Source organism: Eptatretus burgeri, chromosome 15 (genome assembly GCF_056783735.1).
Source record: "Eptatretus burgeri isolate ZD-2024b chromosome 15, Ebu_testis_v1, whole genome shotgun sequence".
In the NCBI taxonomy this organism is placed as follows: domain Eukaryota; kingdom Metazoa; phylum Chordata; class Myxini; order Myxiniformes; family Myxinidae; genus Eptatretus; species Eptatretus burgeri.
Window position 1 is genome coordinate 23,491,714 of NC_140975.1, and position 11,746 is coordinate 23,503,459.

The following is an 11,746-nucleotide window of genomic DNA, read 5'->3' on the forward strand; positions in this document are numbered from 1 at the left end:
GGACTGAATGAACCATTTACCTTATACCAATCCCAGCATGCTGTTTGTTTAGAGTTCGTCACCGCATTTCACCCTAACCCATCGGATACACGTTGAGCCGGACGTCCTGTGTGCGAGCGTCAGGCCTGGCGAGCTGGTTCGTGAAAGACTTGCGACAAAAACGTTCCCTGGCGAACTGCAATAAAAGACGAAAAATAATTGGGGCCTTGTAATGAAGTGGAAGCAGTAGTCGTAGTAGTCCTAGTTGTAATGGTGCTGATAGTAGTAGTAGTAGTAGTAGTAGTGGTGGTAGTAGTATTCGTAGTGATTGTAAGAGTAGTAGTAGTAGTAGTTGTCGTCAATATAGTCGTGGTAGTAGTATTCGTAGTGGTTTTAGTAGTAGTAGTGGTAGTAGCATTTGTAGTAGTTGTAAGAGTAGTAGTAGTAGTAGTAGTCATCGTCGTCATTGTCATCGTGGTCGTAGTATTCATAGTGGTTGTAGTAGTAGTAGTAGTAGTAATAGGAGTAGGAGTAGTATTCGTAGTGGTTGTAATAGTAGTAGTAGTTGCAGTAGACGTAGTAGTAGGCATAGTAGACAATATTACAAACACGCCTTCAAAGATTATATGAACAGACCAAGTGAAGCCACAGTATAATCTATCGATAATTCCAGCAATGTGTGTGTGTGTGTGTGTGTGTGTGTGTGTGTGTGTGTGTGTGTGTGTGTGTGTGTGTGTGTGTGTGTGTGTGTGTGTGTGTGTGTGTGTGTGTGTGTGTGCCACCACTGTTTCTCGACAACCACTGGTCCGATCTAATTGAAACTTGCCAGGTATATTGCTGGGGCCCTGTGGATGTGTCTTTTCAAGGTTTGATATTAATCGGACAAGTGCTTCCCAAGTTATGGCCATTTATTTACCAACCAATGACAAGACACGTTGCTGCATAGGCATGGCCGATGGGGAAGAGAACCTCAGCCGCGTTCCCCATTACGGGTTACAACGTACGGACTTCCGGATAGTGATGACTTAGTGTATTCTAATAATTTCTCGATTTCTTATGCGCATTTATAGGTAAATACAATTCCCCAATGCAGTCGTTGTTTACAAGAGCGAAGGAACGGCCTGTGTGGTTGTTTGAATTTTTTTTGTCTCTTCTCTTCTCTTCTTTTTGTGTTTTTCTTTGCGATGACATTGCGAAAAGGCAAAATACGTTGGCGCTAATTTAATGATTGGCCATTAAAATGAAATTGCGAATGATCGTAACTGCAATGTGTGAACTTCTGGACAGTGAGGTCATCAAAACGTTGGCAGATCCAGCAGCCTCCACATTCTTGCCCTGGACGAGGAAACAAAAAAGAAGTGGCGTTTCCTCAGTCATGTTGTTTATGAAGAGGTGCTAACAAGATAAAGGTCTGTACATGTAGACAATTTTTTTTATTATTACTTACGAAATCTTTAGATTTCGTATTGATTTCATTGATGACTTCCGTCATCTGTTTGTGTGTTTGTTTATTTGTTTGTAGGCATGATAACTCGAGAACGGAAGAAGCTACCAATGTCAAATTACATCACTTGATTCAGGAGGGTGATGGCTCGTGCTGATTGGATTTTGGTCAAAATCGGTCAAAGGTCAAGGTCACAGTGAGGTCAAACATTCGATTTTTATGGCTTGGTACAGAATCATCGTAGAAATTTCTGGTTTGCGTCGCTACCTTCTCTCGAGACAGCTTTTATTTGACAAGGTCAGAGGTCAAGTTGACGATTTCGTAAATACCAGTCTATGACTGCTTGTTTGTGTGTGTGTGTGTGTGTGTGTGTGTGTGTGTGTGTGTGTGTGTGTGTGTGTGTGTGTGTGTGTGTGTGTGTTTGTAGGCATGACAACTCGAGAACGAAAGAAGCTACCAATGTCAAATTAATGAGACCACGTGATTCAGGAGGGTGATGGCTAGTGTTGATTAGATATTGGTCAAAACCAGTCAAAGGTCAAGGTCACAGTGAGGTCAAACATTCGATTTTTGATGGTTTGGTACAGAATCATCGTAGAAACTTCTGGTTTGCGTCGCTACCTTCTCAAGAGACAGCTTTTATTAGACAAGGTCAGAGGTCAAGTTGACGATTTCGTAAGTACCAGTCTATGACTGCTTGTTACTTATGAAATCTTTATTGATGACTTCTGTCCTCTGTTTGTGTGTTTGTTTGTTACTTACGACATCTAAATATTTCTTAAGTATATTGATGACTTCCGTTTTTGTTTGTTACTTACGAAATCTAAAGATTTCTTAAGTATATTGATGACTTCCGTTTCTGTTTGTTTGTTTGTTTGTTTGTTGGCACGATTACTCGAGAAGGGAAGGAGCTACCAAAGTCAAATTACACCCCGTGATTCAGGAGGGTGATGGCTCGTGCTGATTAGATTTTGCTCAAAATCGGTCAAAGGTCAAGGTCACAGTGAGGTCAAACATCCAAAACATTCGATTTTTGATGGGTTGGTACAGAATCATGGAAGAAACTTCTGGTTTGCGTACCGACCTTCTCTCGAGACAGCTTTAATTCAACAAGGTCAGAGGTCAAGTTGACGATTTCGTAAGTACCAGTCTATGACTGCTTGTTTGTTTCTTTGTTTGTTTGTTTATTTGTTTGTAGGCATGATAACTCGAGAACGGAAGAAGCTACCAATGTCAAATTACACCACGTGATTCAGGAGGGTGATGGCTCGTGCTGATTAGATATTGGTCAAAACCGGTCAAAGGTCAAGGTCACAGTGAGGTCAAACATTCGATTTTTGATGGTTTGGTACAGAATCATCGTAGAAACTTCCGGTTTGCGTCGCTACCTTCTCAAGAGACAGCTTTTATTCGACAAGGTCAGAGGTCAAGTTGACGATTTCGTAAGTACCAGTCTCTGACTGCTTGTTACTTACGAAATCTTTATTGATGACTTCTGTCCTCAGTTTGTGTGTTTGTTTGGTACTTACGAAATATAAAGATTTCGTAAGTATATTGATGACTTCCATTTCTGTTTGTGACGAACGAAATCTAAAGATTTCGAAAGTATATTGATGACTTCCGTTTCCGTTTGCTTGTTTGTTTTTTTGTAGGCACGATTACTCGAGAAGGGATGGAGCTACCAATGTCAAATTACACCGCGTGATGCAGGAGGGTGATGGCTAGTGCTGATTAGATTTTGGTCAAAATCGGTCAAAGGTCAAGGTCACAGTGAGGTCAAATATTCGATTTTTGATGGTTTGGTACAGATAACTCGAGAACGGAAGAAGCTACCAATGTCAAATTGCACCACTTGATTCAGGAGGTAGATGGCTAGCGCTGATTAGATTTTGGTCAAAATCGGTCAAAGGTCAAGGTCACAGTGCGGTCAAACATTGAAAAATGATAACTCGAGAATGGAAGAACCTACCAATGTCAAATTACACCAAGTGATTCAGGAAGGTGGTGGCTAGCACTGCTTAGATTTTGGTCAAAATCGGTCAAAGGTCAAGGTCACAGTGAGGTCAAACATCCAAAACATTCGATTTTTGATGGTTTGGAACAGAATCATCATAGAAACTTCTGGTTTGCGTCGCGACCTTCTCTCGAGACAGCTTTTATTAGACAAGGTCAGAGGTCAAGTTGACGATTTCGTAAGTACCAGTCTATGACTGCTTGTTTGTTTGTTTGTTTGTCGGCACGATAACTCGAGAACAGAAGAAGCCACCAATGTCAAATTACACCACGTGATTCAGGAGGGTGATGGCTTGTGCTGATTATATTTTGGTCAAAATCGGTCAAAAGTAAAGGTCACAGTGAGGTCAAATGTTCGATTTTTGATGGTTTGGTACAGATAACTCGAGAACGGAAGAAGCTACCAATGTCAAATTACACCACGTGATTCAGGTGGGTGATGGCCAGCACTGATTAGATTTTGGTCAAAATCGGTCAAAGGTTAAGGTCAAAGTGAGGTCAAACATCCAAAAAATGATAGCTCGAGAACGGAAGAAGCTACCAATGTCAAATTACACCACATGATTCAGGAGGGTGATGGCTAGCGCTGATATATTTTGCTCAAAATCGGTCAAAGGTCAAGGTCACAGTGAGGTCAAACATCCAAAACATTCGATTTTTGATGGTTTGGTACAGAATCATCGTAGAAACTTCTGGTTTGCGTCGCAACCTTCTCGAGAGACAGCTTTTATTAGACAAGGTCAGAGCTCAAGTTGACGATTTCGGAAGTACCAATCTATGACTGCATGTTACTTACGAAATCTAAAGATTTTGTAAGTATATTGATGCCTTCTGTTTCTGTTTGTTTGTTTATTTGTTTGTTTGTTCGTAGGCACGATAACCCGAGAACGGAAGAAGCTACCAATGTCAAATTACACCACGTGATTCAGGAGGGTGATGGCTTGTGCTGATTAGATTTTGGTCAAAATCGGTCAAAGGTCAAGGTCACAGTGAGGTCAAATATTCGATTTTTGATGGTTTAGTACAGATAACTCGAGCACGGAAGAAGCTACCAATGTCAAATTACACCACGTGATTCAGGAGCGTGATGGCTAGTGCTGATTAGATTTTGGTAAAAATCGGTCAAAGGTCAAGGTCACAGTGAGGTCAAACATCCAAAAAATGATAACTCGAGAACGGAAGAAGCTACCAATGTCAAATTACATTACGTGATTCACGAGGGTGGTGGCTCACGCTGATTAGATTTTGGTCACAATCGGTCAAAGGTCAAGGTCACAGTGAGGTCAAACATCCAAAACATTCAATTTTTGATGGTTTGGTACAGAATCATCGTAGAAACTTCTGGTTTGCGTCGCAACCTTCTCGAGAGACAGCTTTTATTAGACAAGGTCAGAGGTCAAATTGACGATTTCGTAAGTACCAGTCTATGACTGCTTGTTTGTTTGTTTGTTTGTTTGTTTGTAAGCACGATAACTCAAAAACGGAAGAAGCTACCAATGTCAAATTACACCAGGTGATTCAGGAGGGTGATCGCTCGTGCTGATTAGATTCTGGTCAAAATCGGTCAAAGGTCAAGGTCACAGTGAGGTCAAATATTCGATTTTTGATGGTTTGGTACAGATAACTTGAGAACGGAAGAAGCTACCATTGTCAAATTACACCAGTGATTCAGGAGGGTTATGGCTAGTGCTGATTAGATTTTGGTTAAAATCGGTCAAAGGTCAAGGTCACAGTGAGGTCAAACATAATTCCGTAAATTCATGTGGAGAAATGGAGTACTTTTGCTTTGGTCGACGTTACGAGTTCGTTTTAACTTCAATTTTAATCTTGTCTTCGGTTTTTGCGATCGCTTAGGACGCTTAACACTCAGTTGTCGAAATTCTGCTAAAAATCGGATGTTTTGGAGACGTTTTAAGATTGTATAAAAAATATTTCACTCGCTGCGTCACGGCTCGTCACGTGGTGCAGCGCGCTTGAGCAGACGCGTCGTTGAGTCATGTTAAGGTTTTGCGTGTGTGCGCTGACGGTGTTTTCGATAAAGATGGTGTTTAAAAGTCATTTTTTTATCCCAATAAAAGTTATCATCGCATGCCTGACTCGCTAAGCCATCGGATTTTGTAAAGATTGTTGGTGGATGGCCGTATATTACGGTTTTGTGACTTTGATAAAATAATATAAAATAATTGCATGGAGAAATGGAGATTTTTGCTTCGGTAGACGTTACGATTTTTGATGGTTTGGTACAGAATCATCGTAGAAACTTCTGGTTTATGTCACTACCTTCTCTCGAGACAGCTTTTATTAGACAAGGTCAGAGGTCAAGTTGACGATTTCATAAGTACCAGTCTATGACTGCTTGTTTATTTATTGAAGAAAAATTGTTCCGAAAATAATTTATCAAAAAAGTGCACGTTTTTTTTATGTTTCCAAGTGTCAAAACGGTGTGGCCTTTGGAAGTGTTAAGGAATTCAGCTCCACTCAACATGCTTGCCAACGAAATACATCTCAATTTGGTGGTATGCTGTGCAAACTTTTTTTTCTTAAACTATTTTCAAACTAAAACAATTCGAACATGGAATACCTAATGACACTGGACTTTCAGGTCTCCTTCAAATCCTACCCTGTCGCCTCACCGTGACGTAGGAGGGGCAATGGTCAATGGCAGCGAATGTCATGGCTCGCAAAGACAGGGAGGTAAACTTGATTTTAATTTGGATTTTAATTAACTCTGTGTGTGTAAGTATCGCAGCAGTTGTTACTTCAATGCAAGCGATAATTCGTGGAATGATGTGAACATTCCTTACGGGCACGCACTACTTCCGCATAGTGATAACTCACTGTATTCTAATAATTTCTCGATTTCTTATGCACATTTATAGATAAACGCAATGCCCCAATCCAGTCGTCGTTTACGAGAGCGAAGGAACGGCCTGTGTGGTTTTGAAAGTTGTTTTTTTTTTTTGCACGTACGGCCACGCATGTGCGGGCACGCGAGAGCGAAGGAACGGCCTGTGTAGTTGTTGTTTCTGGCACGCGGTTTGAAAGTTTTATTTTTATTTTTTTATTTTTTTTTTGCTTTGCAAATACGGGCATGCGAGAGCAGAGGAACAACCTGTGTGGTTGTTGTTTCTGGCTCGTGGTTTGAAAGTTTTTGTTTTTTTGCACGTACGGCCACGCACGTTCGGCCATGCACATACGGGCACGCACGTACGGGCACGTACTAGTATATATAATTATATATACATGTATATATAGAGAGAGAAATGAATATATATACATATATATATGTATATTATGTGTGTTTGTGCATGTATTTATTATGTATTAGCCGTAACAGGTACACCCTCGGCCCACTTGTTTGCCACAATGGCAAATTGAAATCCGAAAAAATAATAAATAAACAATTTCGATATTTTTTTTTTTTTTTTTGCTGGATACATAAGTCTGTCTGAACGTTCGTGTTAATCGGTTCAAGGGTCTCAGAGTAGCGACTGGACATGCAGACTCCGCTCCGTTTTATGTATCCGATGTGTACGTAGTACGAGTATTACGTACGTATGCATCTTGTATTTATTTCAGCTCGGCAGTACTTTTACCATAACCGGATTGATAATTATTGTAGCCCATCCAACCATAATTATTTATGACATTGATTCCATTAAGAAATGTTTTCCCACCTTCACGACACCATCATTGCACTGTTTGAATATCTTCGCCTTTCCTATCATTTCGGATTTGAAGTGTCTGCGGGGATCGGATGTCCGTGTCATCGCATATTTTCCAATTTGAAAATGGATATCCGGCCCGAACGTTATCGATATTATTTATGATTTATCTTTGACATCTCCATAGTTTTCAGCAATTTGCAAATATTTGGCTTGATGTCTGTACGTACTATAACGATAAACATCACGACTTGATTGGTAAATATTAAATGTTGATGTCAACTCACTAATATGATCAATGTTCGCGTTATTAGTAAAAGCGAGTCCCGATTCATGGGGACGCTAACTACGAGCCACGATCGAGATTCCAGTGGGGAAAGCGATGCGTAACTTTGCCCCAGCAGTCCGGAATCTCGTCTCAAGATCCCCTCTCGCAGCCAGGCGAACATGGACACCCTTTGTCCCCATGGAGGACGCACCACAAAGGAGATGACTGACGTTTGCACAGCAGACGGGGTTTTTGTGCATCCCCGTAAACGATGGCACGCTCCTCCAGATGGAGCCTGGGACTCTGGGAGGGAGGGGGCATGACCTACCTTCTTTACTCTGTGAGCACGAGCAACACCCCCGCCATGTTGATGTCCCACCCCACACCTTGTTGGGTTCCCCCTCTCCTTCCACCTCCCTCTTTCCCTGCCCAATTGAAACGCCTCGCGTTCCGATGGTTGTGAGCGTGATGAATGTTCGCCTTGGCATTTGCTTCTTAAATCTCACAAAAGCTGGCGATGGTGGCCAGCTGACACTGCCACCAAATATAGATGCATGACTTCTCACACGAGTTAAATATTCGTATGCTGCAGGTGTTCACCCGAAGGCAGGTTTGATGCTGCCAAAGAAGTTTCTTGGCAAGGGTTATACTGGTTGGTTTGCCATTGCCTTCCCCGCGGGAGCTCGGACAGGAATTTGTAATTTGTTCAGGGTGCCGGCGATAGCTCGCCAGCTCCTCTTTAAGGACACCGTGGGATCTTTAACGTCCAACAACTAATGCTGGCAGACGGAACGGCCATCTTAATGTCCATCCGAGGGACGACATATTGATGAATCACCCTGCCTGACTGCCTGTGAAACACTGGGATGATGATTTATAGCTGGGTCGGAATTCGAACCCAGAATAGACAGCTTAGAGGTGAGTGTGTACACCTATGGGTACAAGACCCTCCATCATGTCAGCCCGCTTAATTACAATCTATTCTTACAATTAATATGCTCGAAAATGGATTTAATACAAAAGATTATATGCACGAGGTGGACACATTCCATCCTTCCTGCCTACTGTTGTTTCCGCAGTTGACTCTTGGTCTGGAATTTTGTTTTTCACGAGTTTCATATGAACCATTTTGTTGTGTTGATGAAGCCACTGAGGCAGAAATAGGTCTGGATTGGTGCCAACGGAAACTTGCAAAAACCCACGTGACTATTACACAATGCCACTTTCGTGTGGGGATGACCCACGGTAATTGGTGCTCCTCCAATGGTCGTCTTACGTGTGGTGGTCTATATACGGTGGTCCTTTTGTGTGTTTGTCCATGGTAATATGTAATCTGGTATTTTTGTGTGGTTGTCCATGGTAATACCTAATCTGGTATTTTTGTTTGGTAGTCCGTGGTAATATCTAATCTGATATTTTTGTGTGGTTGCACATGGTATTATCTAATCTGGTCTTTTTGTGTGGTTGTCCATGGTAATATCTAATCTGATATTTTTGTGTGGTTGCACATGGTATTATCTAATGTGGTATTTTTGTGTGGTTGTCCATGTTAATATCTAATCTGTTATTTTTGTGTGGTTGTCCGTGGTAATATCTAATCTGTTATTTTTGTGTGGTTGTCCATGGTAATATCTAATCTGGTATTTTTGTGTGGTTGTCCATGGTAATACCTAATCTGGTATTTTGTTTGGTAGTCCGTGGTAATATCTAATCTGATCTTTTTGTGTGGTTGCACATGGTATTATCTAATCTGATCTTTTTGTGTGGTTGTCCATGGTAATATCTAATCTGATATTTTTGTGTGGTTGCACATGGTATTATCTAATGTGGTATTTTTGTGTGGTTGTCCATGGTAATACCTAATCTGATATTTTTGTGTGGTTGCACATGGTATTATCTAATCTGGTCTTTTTGTGTGGTTTTCCATGGTAATATCTAATCTGGTATTTTTGTGTGGTTGTCCATGGTAATATCTAATCTGATATTTTTGTGTGGTTGTCCATGGTAATACCTAATCTGATATTTTTGTGTGGTTGCACATGGTATTATCTAATCTGGTTTTTTTGTGTGGTTTTCCATGGTATTATCTAATGTGGTATTTTTGTGTGGTTGTCCATGGTAATATCTAGTCTGTTATTTTTGTGTGGTTGTCCATGGTAATATCTAATCTGTTATTTTTGTGTGGTTGTCCATGGTAATATCTAATCTGGTATTTTTGTGTGGTTGTCCATGGTAATATCTTATCTGGTATTTTGTGTGATTGTCCATGGTAATATCTAATGTGGTATTTTTGTGTGGTTCTCCATGGTAATATCTAATCTGGTATTTTTGTGTGGTTTTTCCATGGTAATATCTTATCTGGTATTTTTGTGTGATTGTCCATGGTAATATCTAATGTAGTATTTTTGTCTGGTTCTCCATGGTAATATCTAATCTGGTATTTTTGTGTGGTTTTCCATGGTAATATCTCATCTGGTATTTTTGTGTGGTGGCCCATGGTAATATCCAATCTGGTATTTTTGTGTGGTTGCCCATGGTAATATCTAATCTGGTATTTTTGTGTGATTGTTCATGGTAATATCCAATCTGGTATTTTTGTGTGGTTGCGCATGGTAATATCTAATCTGGTATTTTTGTGTGGTGGTCCGTGGTAATATCTAATCTGGTATTTTTGTGTGGTTGTCCATGGTAATATCCAATCTGGTATTTTTGTGTGGTGGCCCATGGTAATATCTAATCTGGTATTTTTGTGTGGTGGTCCGTGGTAATATCTAATCTGGTATTTTTGTGTGGTTGTCCATGGTAATACCTAATCTGGTATTTTTGTTTGGTAGTCCGTGGTAATATCTAATCTGGTATTTTTATGTGGTCGTCCGTGGTAATATCTAATCTGTTATTTTTGTGTGGTTGTCCATGGTAATATCTAATCTGATATTTTTGTGTGGTTGTCCATGGTAATACCTCATCTGGTATTTTTGTTTGGTAGTCCGTGGTAATATCTAATCTGATATTTTTGTGTGGTTGCACATGGGATTATCGAATCTGGTCTTTTTGTGTGGTTGTCCATCGTAATACCTAATCTGATATTTTTGTGTGGTTGCACATGGTATTATCTAATCTGGTCTTTTTGTGTGGTTGTCCATGGTAATATCTTATCTGTTATTTTTGTTTGGTTGTCTGTGGTAATATCTAATCTGATATTTTTGTGTGGTTGTACATGGTATTATCTAATGTGGTATTTTTGTGTGGTTGTCCATGGTAATATCTAATCTGTTATTTTTGTGTGGTTGTCCATGGTAATATCTAATGTGTTATTTTTGTGTGGTTGTCCATGGTAATATCTAATCTGTTATTTTTGTGTGGTTGTCCATGGTAATATCTAATGTGGTATTTTTGTGTGGTTGTCCATGGTAATACCTAATCTGGTATTTGTGTGTGGTGGCCCATGGTAATATCTAATCTGGTATTTTTATGTGGTTGTCCATGGTAATATCTAATCTGGTATTTTTATGTGGTTGTCCATGGTAATATCTAATCTGGTATTTTTGTGTGGTTGTCCGTGCTAATATCTAATCTGGTATTTTTGTGTGATTGTCCATGGTAATATCTCATCTGGTATTTGTGTGTAGTGGCCCATGGCTATATCTAATCTGGTATTTTTATGTGGTTGTCCATGGTAATATCTAATCTGGTATTTTTGTGTGGTGGTCCTTGCTCGTGTCCTCTGGGAATCTCTCCATGGATCAATGATTCGTTTTGGTGGTGGTTTTTCTCTCGTGTGAATTCAGGTTTTGTTTTGTGGTTAATTCGCTCATTATGCGAATGATACACATGAGCTGAAAAATACATTCACCCTTGTTTTCCTTTGTTCTCAATTCATTGCTTTTGTTTATATTCTAATAAGTCTTTCCTTGTTTTCCAACTTCTTTCCATTTCTGCCTCCGATTCTTCTACCCTTGCCAGTAGTGGGTTTTCTTTTCAGCACCCTTGTATTCATGGTGTCCTTCTGCCTTAAGTCTTGCTCCCATGCCCCTCTCCTACCCCCCTTCACTCAAGTTTCATTTTGAAGACTCTGTCCTGCTGATGGAGTCATTAAGGCAGAACCAGTGTGGTGTCTCAGACTGAAAATCCATGACATTTGTGCACTGTTACCTTGAGGTGGTATTTCATAGTAATACAAAGAAATACGAGGAAATCAGACACAGGTGGAGGCCATTCAGCCTATCATGCCTGTGTGACATCAACACTAATTTCTCAACACAAGACCCAAAGAAGAAAATGTAAGATTTGTTTTTTAATAGTGTTTTTGTGGGTTTTTGATTTATTTCATTTTATTTTATTATTTTATATATATATGTTTTTTTTTTTTTTCTTCTC